A 16,111-nucleotide genomic window follows, 5' to 3' on the forward strand; every position below is an offset into this window, starting at 1 on the left:
TATGAGGCCGGTTTCTAAGTCTGACATTTCAGACAGGGGAGGTCAGTGATATGTTGAGTCAGTCTGCCTCTACCTGTTCTCACCTGTACTATAGTGTGTGCATGACTACAGGTGAACTGAGGTCACTACACAGTTCTATTTAAAGAAGACGGAAATGTACACAAAGCTTGAAAACATATGTTTAAAAGAACATGTAATTTTTTTTTATCACTCGCTCCGCTTGTAAATCTGTGTTTCACATGTTTACACGTTTGACTGGATATATATGTATAAATCTGTATAATGTCTTAGACAGTTTTGTCTAGGGATGTCTATGCGTCTTTCAAGATGGTGTCTGTGTAGCCGATTGTCTCGAGAGAGAGAAGAAGGTCGAGTCTTTCTTTGCGGAATGTGTCCTTCTGGTCTGTTTGTCGGTACACACGTGTGACATTCTGTCTCTTCCGTTTCATTCTTTCTTTTAACCTCTTAAGCATCAAGAAGTAACAATGAAGTAACAACAGCTACATCCTACAAATGAGAGATCAACCATCTAAAGTACACACTGACGAGCTGAATGTGGCATTATTAAAATGGAGAAGGTTGAAAGACTGTTGTCATTACCTGTAATGGGATGTCTCCTCCGTGCAGGGGGCGAAACAAATGTGTTAACACCGAAGTCTGAACGTTGACCTCGCCCGGGCAATGCGTCATCTACGACCGTTGACGGTAGTCCGGCCTGAAGTAAGGTTTTCACAGCCTGGCTTTTTGTCCAACTGTTCAACTAATGAAGACTGGATGGTGAGGGGGGCGGTGGGTATAGGGATGGGGTGACCGTTGTCGCAGGCTATTTCTCTACCTGTAAACCTAAATCCAGGATGCGTTGCAACTTGGTGTCACATTCCCTCGAACAAATCACCTGTAAATTTTAAATGATGAACACATCCTATTCGCGCTTTTTATGAAGAGATACGAAGACACAGATGTAGTCCACCTCGAGACGGTACTTAAAACCGGCACACGCACAGAGGGATAAGCTTACATCATTTCATGCTCCATCCTCATCATAAACTATAAATAGCTAGTACTGCCACATCTTCACATATCTTAAAAAAAAAAAACTAACCCTGGGGTGTTACATTTTATAACCCACACGAAAGAAGCGCTTGTTTAACTGCACAGTACTTTTGAGGTTCAAAAATACGATGACAATGGAAATATTCAGAAGAGAGGACATATGGTATGATTGCTCGCAGCGAAATGTAAAACTCAGTCCTTTCAGTGTCATACCTCTTTCCCATGTTTATATATCTGCCATTGAGTCCTTGCACTCAAATCCATGGTCTACAAGACACAGTGACACTCAAGTACTAACTCATGTCGAGGCATTAAAATCATCACTCAAGCAAACAGACATTCCGAACCAAACTCACATTAAATCCAATGCACGGTCAGAAAAGATGGCAATGACAGTTCATATGGCGGCTGATAGAATATACACTGTGCTCTGAAGTTTCCAGATGCTCATCTGTCACATGTGCTCTGAATCAGCAAACCAGTTGACAAAAAATACGAAACGATATAAACAGAAATTAATACTTCAAAGCCCTTGATGTGTTGTGAAAATAAATATTAATACTGTATTGTTAGCAGACGATAAAATACTACTAGGGTGTCCATAGTGAAGAAAACTGAGCAGAGCTTTATTACGAAAACACTGCAAAAAGAAAACATTTTCCTTCACGATATGTGCAAAACTCGACACGTGTTTGTTTATCCAACACTTGGCACTTGTGTAAACAGGTCGCTTGTTGGAGCTTTCAGTCGACTTCCACATATAGTTCACGATATTTCTGGAACTAGGCCAGTATCTTGCTTTCTCTGTCGGACCAAAGAATGAAGGGGTTATTAGCGGTGATGGAAACGGAAAAGTCGTTGGTTTACAGCGATAAAGGCCACGAAAGGAAGGAACGCCGAACGGAAACTGTTACAAGGAGTCAATGGCAGACGTTTACGTCACCGCTGTACTAAGGTCATCGAGGTCGAGTGGGGGTACTCTCCTGCGCATGATCGAGGAACTGTTAACTGGAGATGTCTCGCCTGTTCGTTGTCAGTACCGGGGGTCAGGTTAATTATCGGGAACATAGTGACACCCAGACTCTGCCAGCGGCGATATACCGACACCGGTACTTAGATGTCTGGTGGTCTGACACATCCACACATCAACCGTCATCTAGAGAACTGACTAACCTTTAACTTGTCCACAGATAACAGCTTCATTACCAGTTTCACTAACCCAAACCAACAGTTACAGAGAATTAGAGGTTTGTACATAGAATCTGTGAGATGTACGGCCACTGAGTACTAAAGTCACATTTGGTCCGTTGAACCAGTCACTGACTGTCACTGGCAGTCAGTAGCGTTTGCTTACACCAACCTTAGCACAGGACCAGTTTTTGTCCCCCATGCAGATAAGATTTGTGGTTGGTGGGCCTCTGACCCGACACCCCTTTGCCTCCGAACACATAAAATTTTACCGTTTTATACTTCTTGCCATGTGTTCATGTGTCGCCAATATTGCATTTGGTTCTGTTTTATGAAAGCTTTTATGTTTCAACTCTCACTCGCTGCATGACTTCTCTCTTTCTCTCGATCACTGTTCTTCCCCACCCCCTTTATCACATTAAAACCAGTATACAGTTTTCTCAACACACACATACACAACACGCTCTCTCTCTCACACACACACACACGAAATTGAAAAAAAGGAGTACCCCGCTTTAATAAAAATTTTTAGTGCCCCTGTTATTTATTTATACATCATATGCAGACTTCAACAAAAGACTATATTTAGCAAATACCATCAATGTTAAGACAGAATTTAATGAGCTCAATTCCAGACGTGACATCGGACATGAACAACAAGCACTGCACCCCTTAATCACCATTCGACTTCTTTCAACCAACATCAAGCCTTTCATCGATCTCCTCTGTCTGTTGTTCCTCCCACGCCTTGTCTTCTTATTAGTCACAGCCACTCAGACCTTCTGTTCTTTGTGCGCCATTATTCGATGCTTTGGTTTCAGCCTGGGGCAAAACTCATCTCGAGAGAGCAGCTTTCCTTCTACTCGGGGGGATGCAGCTTCTTCCTCCATGCTGCGCGTGCTGGCAGATGCCGTGATGGCGGTGTGTGCTGCTCTGCTTTCTGCTGGCATGCGACCGGTGTGTTGGGTGTAATGTGATGTCTGTTTTGTGTAAGATGATATGTTCCATGTAATCCATCGTCTGTTTTGTGTCAGCCGGAGGCTATATTTTCTTATTTCCTTTTGGTTGATGTCTGCTTCGTGTCAGCCGGTGGTTGTTTTGTGTCAATGTCTGCTTCGGGATGTACTTAGTAACCAGATGAATTAAAAAAAATTAATTAAAATTAAAAATTAAAAATTTCTTAGGTGTGTTGCTGTCTTAGTCATCCACAAGATCATGCGATCAAACTCATTTTTAAATGTTTCTTGAAAGGTAAAGTATGAAAAAATTATTAAGACGTAAAACCGGTATTGGGTCGTACCAGCATTGTCAGAGGTTGACATTTGCGATGGTTCACATCTCCTTCTGTCAATCTGCTGTTATCCTCCAGTTCTGTCTGCGTTTTTTTTTTCTCTCAGTTTGTCATTTTAAAACAAGTCTCCTGTCATCAGTCTGCTTGCTGGTTCCAAGGGACAGAACTATCCAATGTGAGACTCAGGTAGTGAAGAGTCGTGCCCCTTACACTCAGGCCATTTCGTCAAGCCTGTCTTTCTTATTCTGTCTGCTAGTATTTCTCTTGCTGTTTACAGATATTTCTCAAATGTTGTTGTAGGAAAGCACATAATAAGTTGAGGTTTGGAATGTGCACTACTACCGCCAGAAAAATGATGCAACTCCTATCTCATCAACTTGCTCTCGATGCAAGCATGAGATTGAAGATGAGGTACACGTGTTGTTAGACTGTGCTGTCTATGACAGAGATCGATCCTCAGTGGATGTGTTAATATCTACGAACAATTTTGTTCAGAACACCGATGGGGTCACGCGAATCTTTTAAATAACTCTGAAGAAACCACAAAGCAGATTTCTAGATATCTGTATTATTTATCAAAATAGAAATGATTAATATGGGCAAGTGGAAATGTTAACATGAGAGTGAATTGAAATTATAATTTAATACCAACGTTTCTTTATACATAGTTTCCCCTTTGAAACAAACCAAAAAAGCTTCTCAAAAAAGAAGTGAAAGTCACACACACAAGCACACAAAAAAGGGAAGGAGAGAGAGAGAAGAGGAGGTATTTATTGGCATACTGACCGGCTCTGAGGAAAAGCAGATTTCCAAACTGTCCCAAAGCGATGGGGGCAACGACACCTGCGTAGGTGCTGAGTCGCCTCAAAGAACTGGTTCCGTGGTCCTTGTGGTAACCCTTGTCTCGTACCCCACACACGGTAACACCAGGGCCTCCCACACCCGTCGGTGCACGGGTAACCACGACTTTTCCCGCATCACCGACGACTCTTCTTGTTCGAGCCGAAAACTTGCCAGGTGAATGAGAGACCCTTCCGACAGTTCATCAGACATCTCCACCTCACTCTGATCGTGAGCTGAGTTACAGTTATCCATCGACTGATAGGTTTGCTTCCTACTCATTGTTTTTTTGTTGATGTTAATCCAGCCTTTAACCGTCGTCAGACCCACTGGTGATGGTAGTAACACCACTGAGACAAACCCAAACCTGCTGTACAGGATATAGATTTTGTCAACAACTTTCACCATCTGTTGCCGACATATTTGGACAACGTGGTACACACTTTGACATGGCTTCTGAGCGAAATGGATGATTTTGCATTACCTGAGTAACCTGACCAGGAGTTTGAATATACACATTGCTTGATGTTCGTTTATTGGCCTACTCTACCCCTGACACTGACAGTAGGGGCAACTGCTTTGTTCTCTTTAGAATTTCTAATGATCGATACTGCCCGAGTAAAAAGTTATCGCGGAAACGGGACTTTGGTGACACCTGCGGGTGGATAATTGAGAATAACGTGAATTATTTTTACCTGTGGGGTGACCTGAATGTTGTATTAGATAGTTCATAAATATTTTAAATAGGCAATGCCCTTGTTTCAGTAGACAGTACAGATGCCATAAAAGTCAAAGTGATTAGCAACGTGGGTAGGTAGGCTTCTGCATTGCACTGCACAAAAATCTGCTGAAACAGCAAAATTCTTTTCAATGGCAGAGACACATTTGATTTTACTACCATCTGTTATCGTAAAAGGTAGAATCCGTAGAATCACCACAGAACAAGAACAAACAAATGATCATGCAAATAGACTAAACTTCAGCATGTACACTGCAACCATTTACACCAGGTGGGGGGGGGGGGAACTTTTTTCTACCAAGGGCCATTTGATATTTGTAACATTATCCGAGGGCTATAAAATTTATCTGTAAAAATCAATAAAAATTATCCTGCTCTATTTGGTGAAGTTGTAGTTTCGCCACATTGTGTTAACACTTTTTCATCATGAAAATCGCATCCTGTTGTTCCCCGAGTCCCCACAATCCACTTTTTCGAAATTAGTTGCACTTACAAAGTATCTACACAGAGACATGCTTAAACAAATAAATTCATAAATCATAAATTTTTACCAGCAAAAGCTTTTTCATTCACTCATCCTTTGGAAATACATGAAAGAATGTCAGACATTTGGAGGTTTGTACTGTACACAACAATATGGATATTTTTTTGTGTATTTGACTAAGAAAGTTACGCGATTCAAAAGCCGGCATCGAACCAGAAGTCGTCTACCCTGGACTTAGGATGAGGGTCACATGCTTGCATAATTCTCCCAAATCGTTCACACATATATATATATATGTATTGCTATTAAAAAAATATATATATAGAGAGAGAGATACTGAAATCTGCGGCTGCCTTGGCGGGCCCGATGTTCCCCATCCCTGTTCCCACACACACGGAGGAGAGCTGAGTAAGATGTCGCTGCGTTGACGTCGTCGGACTGAGGTGCAAGTCGTCGTCGGGATGAGCGACAGGGCTCGACAGAAAAGAGATGGACGACCGGTGGTTGTCTTCACGAGAATGCCTTGTTCACCGGCGCTCCCCGACACATCGCTGTCGGCTATTTCTCAGGCAAGGAGCGTAACCCTGTTATATACTGTACTACAGTCTTGCCGGTTGTTCGCCCCTGTCCTTCTCACACAGACATCCAATACAAGGGAGGTAGTTGTACACCACGATCAGAAACGATATGTGTCAATAAAATGTGAAGGTAAGTATTCGGATTATCATTTGTCTGAGATTGCCTACTAAGCATTGACCTTAAGCCAAGCGTTTTCTTTGCTAAATTATTCTACCAAACAAAACTACACCTAAACCCTAAGTCCAAGCCCAATCCCAAATCCAACGCTAATCACACTTATCGAGTTAACAAGTTAAAAAAAAAAAACCACACACACACACACGCGCACACGCGCAGATTAACACATACACAAACACAATATAAGAAGAAAATAAAAATAAAAAATAAAAATGTGCATACAAAAATAAGATAAAAAAAATCGAAGGAAATCTAACCATAACTTGTAGCCGTTCGCCTTACCCTCCACAACACACAGCTTGTGGCGAATCAACCACCAGTTAATCTATTTGAAGTATTGCAGTTTAATTGCTGGCCACAATAAAATTAAACTAAAAGATAGTTTGCGCAGGAGTGGCAGACTTGTGTACCAGTCGATTCCTGGATATAACCAATATAACCAACCTTGGTCAGGCGATATCAGTAAGGAATGAACTATTTTAAGGGAAGTAACCGAATAAGAACGTTGAAGGAGGTTCCTTCCCTTTACCTGCGTTTTGCATATTCCACTTAAAGTTTGTCAAACGGAATAGTAGAACACCAAAAACTTCTATGAATGTTCGCGTGTGGATCTCAAAGTGTCCCTACGAAATTAATAGTATTTTTTTCTGTGAATTTGAGCGGTAAATCGGAAATTCATAAAACTGGATGACAGTGACAATGAAGCTCAGCGATGAGATTAAAATATAAGATGAATTCTTTAAAGTTACACTCCATGTGCCATGCAAGGATAAATGTACAAAACTAGCAAACATAACAGAAAGATAACACAGAAAGAAAACACAGAAAAAGAAAGACAAATCTGAATCCGGGGGAAAAAAATGCTTGGTAGAATTACACGATAATCGGACTCACATCGGTCTCGTCAATCTAAAAATATTTTACTTCTCCTTGAAGGTCCCCGTGACGAGAGGCCGCGTAAAATAGAAGAACATTCGAGATTCTATATTAAGGTCTAGCAGGATGTGGGACCCACAATAATCAATACACATCGATCCGGACTCCTTCTTTTCGCCATGTCTTTCAAGTGGGCTTTCTGAGGCTGAGCCTTTATCAAGAGATAAAGACTGTAATTACACAGCATCGTCCTTGCTGCTAGCGGGGCTTCTCTCTCCATGTCTTCTCGTTCTCTCTCCTATCTTCTCGTTCTCTCTCCATCTTCTCGTTCTCTCTCTGTGTGTGTGCGCGCGCGTGCGCATGATTGCAATTAATTTACTCTGTATTTGACCAAGTTTGTCGATCATAGAAAAAGGTTCGAACGAATATCTCAAATTTAAACATTCTAGGTCTCTCTCTCCCCCTACACACACATGTGGGCAAAGTTCCTCAGCCTTAAATGTTGAGTGTCTAATAAATGTAAAAAAAATTATTTCATTCAAGTCATGTTGGTATTTTTTCACGAGAGCCGCACACAACACAAAATCTTTCGTAAATGACAGAAGTCCTATCGTCTGCAGAAAAGGAAAGCAACAGAAATTTTTTTTTCAAGTTCAGTAAATAAACTGAAATCAATCAAATCTGTTAAACAAAAAAGCACTGTGAAGCTTCGTACTTCATTACTCCAGGGCAACAGGTGCACCACCAGTGCAAAAAGATGTATTCATTAGTCAGGGGCAACAGGTGTGTCACAAACACACAAAAGAGGAATAAGAGGAAAATACGAAAGGACAAAATACTTTTCTGGTAAAAGCTAGACAGAAATTCTAATTTTTTTCATAGTCACCTGCTCCCTGTCTCTAAAGATTTGTCTGGGTCATCGAGATGAAGAAGTCTGCAAGTGTCTAGGGCGGCACAGTCACTCCACTTCCGGGAACACAAAGGTCAACTCAGCTGTGATGTTTTCATCAATTCCCAACTTTTCTTTTTGCTGCGGAACAGCTCTATATTTTCATTTACATGGATTCTGAGTTTTGCAGTTCTTCATAAAACTTCAGTTTGTTAAGAAGGCTGAGATTTTGAGGCTAAAAATGACAGATTCAGGGTTTAAAGCACGAACAGTAGAAATATCTGTAGACGCCATTCATTTTTTTCAGACCAGATTTCTTGGTCTTCTACAATGGACAGAATGTGCATATAAGATGAATAAAGACAACGGTCCTGTCCAGTAGTCCTGTCCTCACAAATGTCAAATCTTTGAGATACATTTACCGTTCTTTAGGAGTGGCTAATAGCGATCTTCAACAGATACACGGCTAGAAAATTCTTGTAATGTTGTTACATGATTGCCTGGAACAATCCCCTGCTTTCCATTATAGACCGTGGTAGTCATTGTCAGACAAGAATGGAATAAGTGAGAGAATGGCTAACTTTTTCGACTGGTATTGAAAACTCTTTTGGAGTCCAGTCCAAACTTCGACCGCTCATGCTTCGCTTTGAACTTTGTCCAGCCGCCATGTCGTGCGGACAAACACTACCCTCAGTGATTGAAGAGCTCCGGCATGGGGAGGCTATTGACTCAGCTGACAAGGCAAACAAAAGGGGGAATAATTGGAGTCATTTATTGGCATTTAGGCCGCAGGATTATTGACGACTCGAGTCCAGGAATCGACTTGAATTCCCTGCCGGACTTGCTCCTTCAAACGATGTCCGTCCAATCTCCTGTTTGGGATTCTGAGCGGTGTCTCCTTGCTTGGTGTGTACACAGCTTCTAACGGCACGTGCAGTTGGCAAGTCGGAAAAGGTCATACTACACGTCTGATTCTGTGAGAGGTTTTGCTACATATCTCACCAGACTTGATGGTCTCTTTGCAACTGCATTTCCTCTTCCTTTTAGAGTAACTAATCTGATTATGATATTAACATTTCTAGACATGCCGAGGGCTTTAGTCTGGCTTTCTCTTTTACTAAGTCATTATTTTTTGTTAAATAGCTTTTGCTGAAAAAAACCCCACATACTAATAATTTTTGACAGGTTTCATCAGTGTACAAGTCTACTATTTCCACTTTTTGTAATTGGCTTGAGAGTAACTAGCTTTCCACTGGCTCAAGAACGATGGTTCTTCTAGAAAACAAACATAACCAACCAACCAACCAGCCAGCCAGCCAGCCAGCCAACCAACCAACCAACCAACCAACCAACCAACCAACCAACCAACCAACCAACCAACCAACCAACCAACCAACCAACCAAACAAACAAACAAACAAACAAACAAACGAACGAGTATCTCCATCTCACATTTTTAATACAGAGATTTCGCCAATACATTTTCGTTTCATGTATTGTTAAGTCAGGTTTCCACAAGACTATCGCCAGTGTGTCTATGCAGTCCGATAGACAAACATAGGCAAAACTGTTTGTCTTGGGGTGACTGATCTTCCCTCATTAAGGCTAGCACTTTGCCTTAGATGTTTGCTTGCCCTTAGAAAGTCTCTGCCCCTAAGGCTTCTCTGTGTCTCGATTGCGATACCAGCGGAAATGAGCATCAGTCATAAGTTTGTTTTGCTTTTCTTCACTTTCAGGAACCAATTTCTAGTCATTTGGAGAAAATAGTTTTTTCAACTCGTCGATATTCTGACACACATTGAAAACAATCTTCATGTCGGGGAAGAACAAGGGCAGAATGTTTCCGTTCAGGCAAGCTTTCTTGTACCTGTATATGTGTGGGAGAGCATCTATGGAAGTGCTTATGTCTCTCTCTTTTTCATTTTTCTAGTTATCCTGATTTTTTGAACATTTGAAAATAAATATTTCAAACTGCTGTGTAAGTGCTTCAAGAGTTGTTCCCTGTCTTTTTGGACAATCTTTCAATTACGCAGAGTAAGTGATACAGTAAATATTGTCTACTATTACCCAGACTTCCATATTGTCGAAAGGTTGAAAGTCAAACGAAAAAGCAGATGACAGGCCGGGGATCGGGGCAGAGGATGGGAGAGGTTAGCCGAGCTTGTTAACGGTCTCTTTCCGCTTGGACATGGCAACCGTCAGGTTCCTGTTTGTTTTAAAACTTACTGTACAGGTCCTCTTCCCTCGTGTTGTCTGGAACACCCCAGTGGAACGACTGAGGCGGAGGCCTGGAGGGAAGAAGCTTGTGATGGTTTTCTTGAGACGAAAGCATTCCAAACATTGCTCGGCGCCTGTCCTATCTTTGCATTGAGATACCTAAATTTACACAGACCTTCTCAGACAGGATTATTGACAATGATTTTTTCGCCGACTGGCACTGCCGGCGATCGAAGAATTGTCTGCACGTATTGGCAATAAGACATAGACACACAAGGTAAACATTTAGTTGGAGAATATTGCTGTGAAAAGCGGACAAGTTTTTTTTATTATTTTATTGCAGACAGCGAAGAAAGAGGAAATGAAAGGAACCGAGAGGTGGTCAGTCATATGTTACAGGCGCTGAGGGAATAAACTAGTCGGAGATGCAGAACTAGTTTGGGACAAGAATAAATATTTTCATTTTAAAGTTTACAAATAAATCAATAAAGCCAGACAGAAATGAAATGAGAGAGTAGTTAAAAATTTTATGCTACATAAATAATTCATCGGTTTAAAGCTTTTTCCAGTTTAATTTCCTTTGAATCTTTTATATTACATTTTATTTACTGATATTTTAGGCACAAGATCCAGCTTCTGAATATTAGTCATGCAATGTAATTCGGAGGGATTATTATATCTTATTCTTTAAAACATTCAGGGATCAGATATATTTTCTATCTTTACAATAATTTCAAATCAATATTTTTATTTCCGGATTTTTTAGTTCATTTTTGAGATATTGGTCTCAGCATTACGAGTGGTGTTACTTTTTTTTCTGAGTACCAATAGGGCAAGTCCACAATTTTTCTTCTTCCTTCCAAACGAATTACTGGCGATGATCGAGCGAAGATACCACTCACACAATTGATCTTTTCCTCGCTGGGCAAGTCGCCGGTAATTTCTTCCACTTTCTCTGCATCTTTCTCACCAGACACAGCACAACTCGGACAGAATGACAGAATAACTTATTGACTGACAGAATGGCGTATTGATTGACTGACCGTCTCGGCGAGGGACCCTTGTGCACATTGGTAAAAAAAATATGGATCAGAAGAACTACCATTCAAAGGTCTCGCCACCTTGTCTTTCATGTGAAAGCATCCTTGGCGCCTGCTTGATTTCCTACTTCCTGCTTTCTTTAATCTCTTTTAAAGGAGTGGTAAGGTGCATATTTTTTTGAAGGATTGATTAAAGCTCGTTGCATTATACTTTTTTCTGGATAAATACCCATTTTTTGTGACAAAATAAAAAGACAAGGAGCAATGGGTTTGTCAACAACACTGACACTAGTGCATGGAGAAGCTGTGTTGTGAAGGATTCAGCCAATGAGAGTGTTACTGACCAATGGTAATTAGGCATGTCGTGACCTCACGATTTTGACCTCTTTCTGTCCATGGCGATGTTTGTAGGAGTGTATTTTGAAAACGTAAAAGAAATGTTCAACCAGATTTTGGGTAGTGGTGTCTTTTTACTCAGCTTTATCAAATCATCAGGAACAAGATTATACATCTCAGTAGTCCTTTACATTTCTAGCTCTTCTGCAACAGTTCGATATTTTTGGTCTTTTTTTTTTTTTTTTTTTTGTCTGGCAGTCTATATCTTGAAGCTGTATTAATGTCCTTACACCCCTAAGGAATTCTAGAACTATGCCGACAGTGAATTTTCCTGCTTGATCTGTTTCCCAGGTTACAAGAGAATCTACTCTGTTTTCTTATCTCTCGTCTACTATTTCCTTTCAGCGGAGCTTAGTTCCCCTGCGCGCGACAAAAGGAATGACTTGATAAAGCGAGCCCTACAGGACAAACTGATGACCCTAAGATTTGTTTCTCCGAAGTTATGAGACAGCATCTGAAAAACTGTGAGGGCAAGACCCACCTGGCAGGTGCTAAAGAAACGTCAGATCTCGTGCTTTCACGCACGCGCCTCTTCCAGAACGAGACTTCCATACGCATTCACCAGCAAGCGCGATGGGGAGGTAGTTGTGAATCGATGGTAAGTCTTTGCCCTGGGCAACATGGGGAACTCATAAAGCAGTGTCCACATTCCTTTGTTTTACCCATGGAACTGCAGTTATAAAGCAGTTTCAAGGTTTCCTTGGGTAAAATCCTTCTCTCCACAGTTCGAAATCCCCTTTAGGAGGAAGCCCTTTTTCTTCTGAAAAGCAACAATAACAACGCCTTTGGGAGCAGCAAAGAGTCCGGTCACCGCTTTTGAACTTCGGAGAAAAAGACGGGTTTCCTTGAGTTCTCTATTTTGTCCTGGGGGCTGGGGAAACAACTTACTCTCATTTCATAGCCACAGCACATGGACCGGAGACAAGAGGCAAGAGAAAAGAATGAGATAAGAGACAAGAGACTAAAGGGTGGAGTGGAGGAAGACGGTGGGAGGATTTCGCTTTCCCTTTCCTACTGTTCTTCTAAACATTTCTCTTACTGTTCATCGGAGCAGTTCCCCATGTTCCCTCAAGATCCCCATTGAAAAGTTTGAAATCGCCTTTGAATGGAAGCATTTCCCCCCCACAAAACATCAACAACAAATCGCATCAAGATTAATCCGTGTTCGAGGGAGAGAACGAGAGAAATTTCACGCATTTTTATTAAATATTAACCAAGATACAGAAAGTTCTAAAGATATGGACTGTTCTTTGAAAATATATATCACACTCTCTCTCCCTCCATACGCACGCAAGCACGCACACACTTGTGTACACTGACATAAGTACACACAGAGGAGAACACACATGCACATAAGCCTGGTCTGAGTGTGACCTAGCGAGGGATGGAGGAAGATCAAAGAAGTGAAGCAGGAAACACGATGCGACGCCATATTGCCTGCCACAGGACACACAAGAAGGAAATGTAGGTCTTGTCACATTTTTCCAGATTAACAAGCCCTGTAACTTTCCAGATTACATTTTCGGCCAAAAATAAACCTGATAGAGGTGATCAAAGAAGCCTGTGGCTAGAAGATCAGTACAGTAATTTACTTAACGGGCTGCTGACAAAGCCAACTTTAAAAAGTTGTGTTTCGCTTGACACTTTCCCTGACACCAAAAAGATTTTGACAATCTACAGCGGCCGAGGGGAAGATAGTTTTCTTTCAGAAACTCAATCAGTCTAATGGTTAATACTGTTCTTATATCGCTATCTCTAAGTCGTTGTTTTTTTTTTTTTTTTCTTTCGTTCTCTCTCTCACATGTTCTCTCTCTTTCGTTAACTCGTTTACATATATTATCACTCAATAAACCTTTTGCCTCACACGATCAGTCTATTTTCCTAATCAGTCTGCTGAAAACATACTCAGATTTTTACAGAAAACAAGAAGGCAGGTGTCAAAAGTCCGCAATCAACTCAGTTTAAAGCGAGGATAAATTGCTGGGGCAACATGGACAACTCAAAGATGAGCCCTTTGTAATTACAATGTCCAGAGGTAACTTTATCCCTGGGGTTATCAGCACCGGCAAAGGAAACCTTATAGCAGTGTAACATCACGTGATGTATTACGTGGTCTGCCCACCTTGAGAGTCAAGGCGCGTAACCCTGTTCTCCCTATTGTGGCCCAAGACAACGCTTCACTTCTCCTTGTAACTACGGCCCCTGGAGTTTGGTCACAAGTCCCAAGACAGATATAAATATTCCTGTGGAACTCACGGTAATGCCTCGGCCATAATGACAGAGTAGAGGTCTTGTCGGAACAGGCATGATTGACAGCAGTGCTTCTTTGGACATGACAGTGAGAAATACAGCAAGAAGTTCCCAGGAAGGATACAGCTCCACATGGCAAAAAAGAAGAAAAAAAAAAGAGGAGGAAATGTTTAAAAATTCTGGATTCTTACTTAAAGAGCTAGTGGGATGCACATTTTTTTCTCATGATTGGTAAAACCAAGGCAAGGTACAATATTTCCCCCATCTTTTTGGTTTCCTCGAGTCCTCCTACAAAAATCTCCGATATAGAAAAAGGTAAAAATTATGAGGTCATTTGTACATAGATATGCCTAAGGGTTCCAGCTGAACCATCGTCTGAGGCCTTCATAACATGAAACATCAGTTTACGATCTTGATTGTTGTTGACCTCTTAATGTGAATAGCGATGTTTGTAGGAGTACATCTCTACAACATTCATTCAAATGTGGGAGACTTTTATTTTATCCTTACCCAAATCAGAAAAAAATGTTGCATCCTACTAGTCCTTTAAGTAGAGCTGCAGACTTCACACTAGGAAGATTAAATGTGCTCATGATGGGAGTTGCGGTGGTGGGTTGTATGGGAGGACGTGTTCGATCAAGGGGCGTGATCGAGAAGGGACTGGCAGTAGACGAGGAAACTGGGGAAACGGGTGCACGGGTGTCAGTTTTAATGGAAAAGAAGGGAAGGGGGGTGTTGGTGACGAAAAGCTGGTCTAAATGGGTTCTGAAGCACAAGCGACCCCACAAAACTGCCATTAGGTTAACGACTGGCTACAGGAGCGAGCATATGAACCAACTCTTGAGCACTAGCTACACCACAAAATCTTATTTCCTCCTTCTTGTGAAAGATATTCACCACAAAAGTTGAGTTTGTTTGGAAGTTTCTTTCCACCACCTACAAAATTACCCCATTCCCCGAGTAAAATAAGTATTCGTTCGTTCTTTTGTTCGTTCACAGGAAACCTGAGGTCAGAGCATATTGGAGATCGATGAAAGGCCGAGAGTGGAAGAACCCTGGGAAATCCAAAGGCGGCTTTGCCAAGTCCGAGTTAAAACGAAACCTTTCAGGGAAGTCCCTTGTTCTGGTCCACCATGATCCACTTCATTAGTCCTGCACCGCTCAAGTTCATTCCTCTCACCATCTGCTTCTTGTCGAACTTTGTCTATTGTTTCTGACATAGACATCGCTCTGATTCAAATTTCTAAATTTATCTTATATTTTGGAAAGCCATTTTCCTTCTTCAAGTATACATTCTGCGTGGAAGAGTAAGATGAATTAGGTCCTTGTATTCGTTTTTTTAAATAGATTACCATGTTTAAAAAAAAAATTATTTATCAATTGATTTTAATTTTCATTAAAAAATGAAATAGTTTCTTTATTCTTTATTTTCTTCCAAACGTAGGCCAAGTATGGCTTTGGTATTCCGTGTTGTTTATTGTGTTCAATTTTCATTATTTTTTTGTCTCAATCACTGTGAGTAAAATTTCTAAATATATTTGAAAGTCCCTTCATTATCTCCCTGAAACTTTGGATGAATATCACTTTAGTATTCTGTGTTTGCTTGTTGCATCTTTGTCTTACTGTTGTATATTAGGATAGATGGAGATGAATTACATTTCTGAATCGATTTTAATTTCCATTATGGGATCGAATCTCTATTTGTTAAGTAATACATTTTCTCCAAAACCTTAGCCAAGTATGGCTTTTATTATCTGTTATTGTTCGTTGTATCGAACTTTGTTACATTTTTGTGTCCGCAGATGAATCATTTTCAGTGAGAGTTCTAAATCGATTTTAATTTCCATTGAGAAAGGAGATAATTTCCTCATGCAAAGGTCGCTTTCATTGTATTGTATTGCTTAATGTCTCTGCATGTTAATGTATTTTTATTAGATATACTTTTTAAAATAAAACATCATAGAAGGACTTCCATTACTAAATTTTATGATAATTTTTATTTTAGTCGCCTAAAGCTGGTCGAACAGAGAGGAAAGAAATAAAATGTAATTTCCTTCCATCCCGATTTTCATTCCTAATACCTCTTTGGAGTT

Source organism: Pomacea canaliculata, linkage group LG2 (genome assembly GCF_003073045.1).
Source record: "Pomacea canaliculata isolate SZHN2017 linkage group LG2, ASM307304v1, whole genome shotgun sequence".
Taxonomy (NCBI): domain Eukaryota; kingdom Metazoa; phylum Mollusca; class Gastropoda; order Architaenioglossa; family Ampullariidae; genus Pomacea; species Pomacea canaliculata.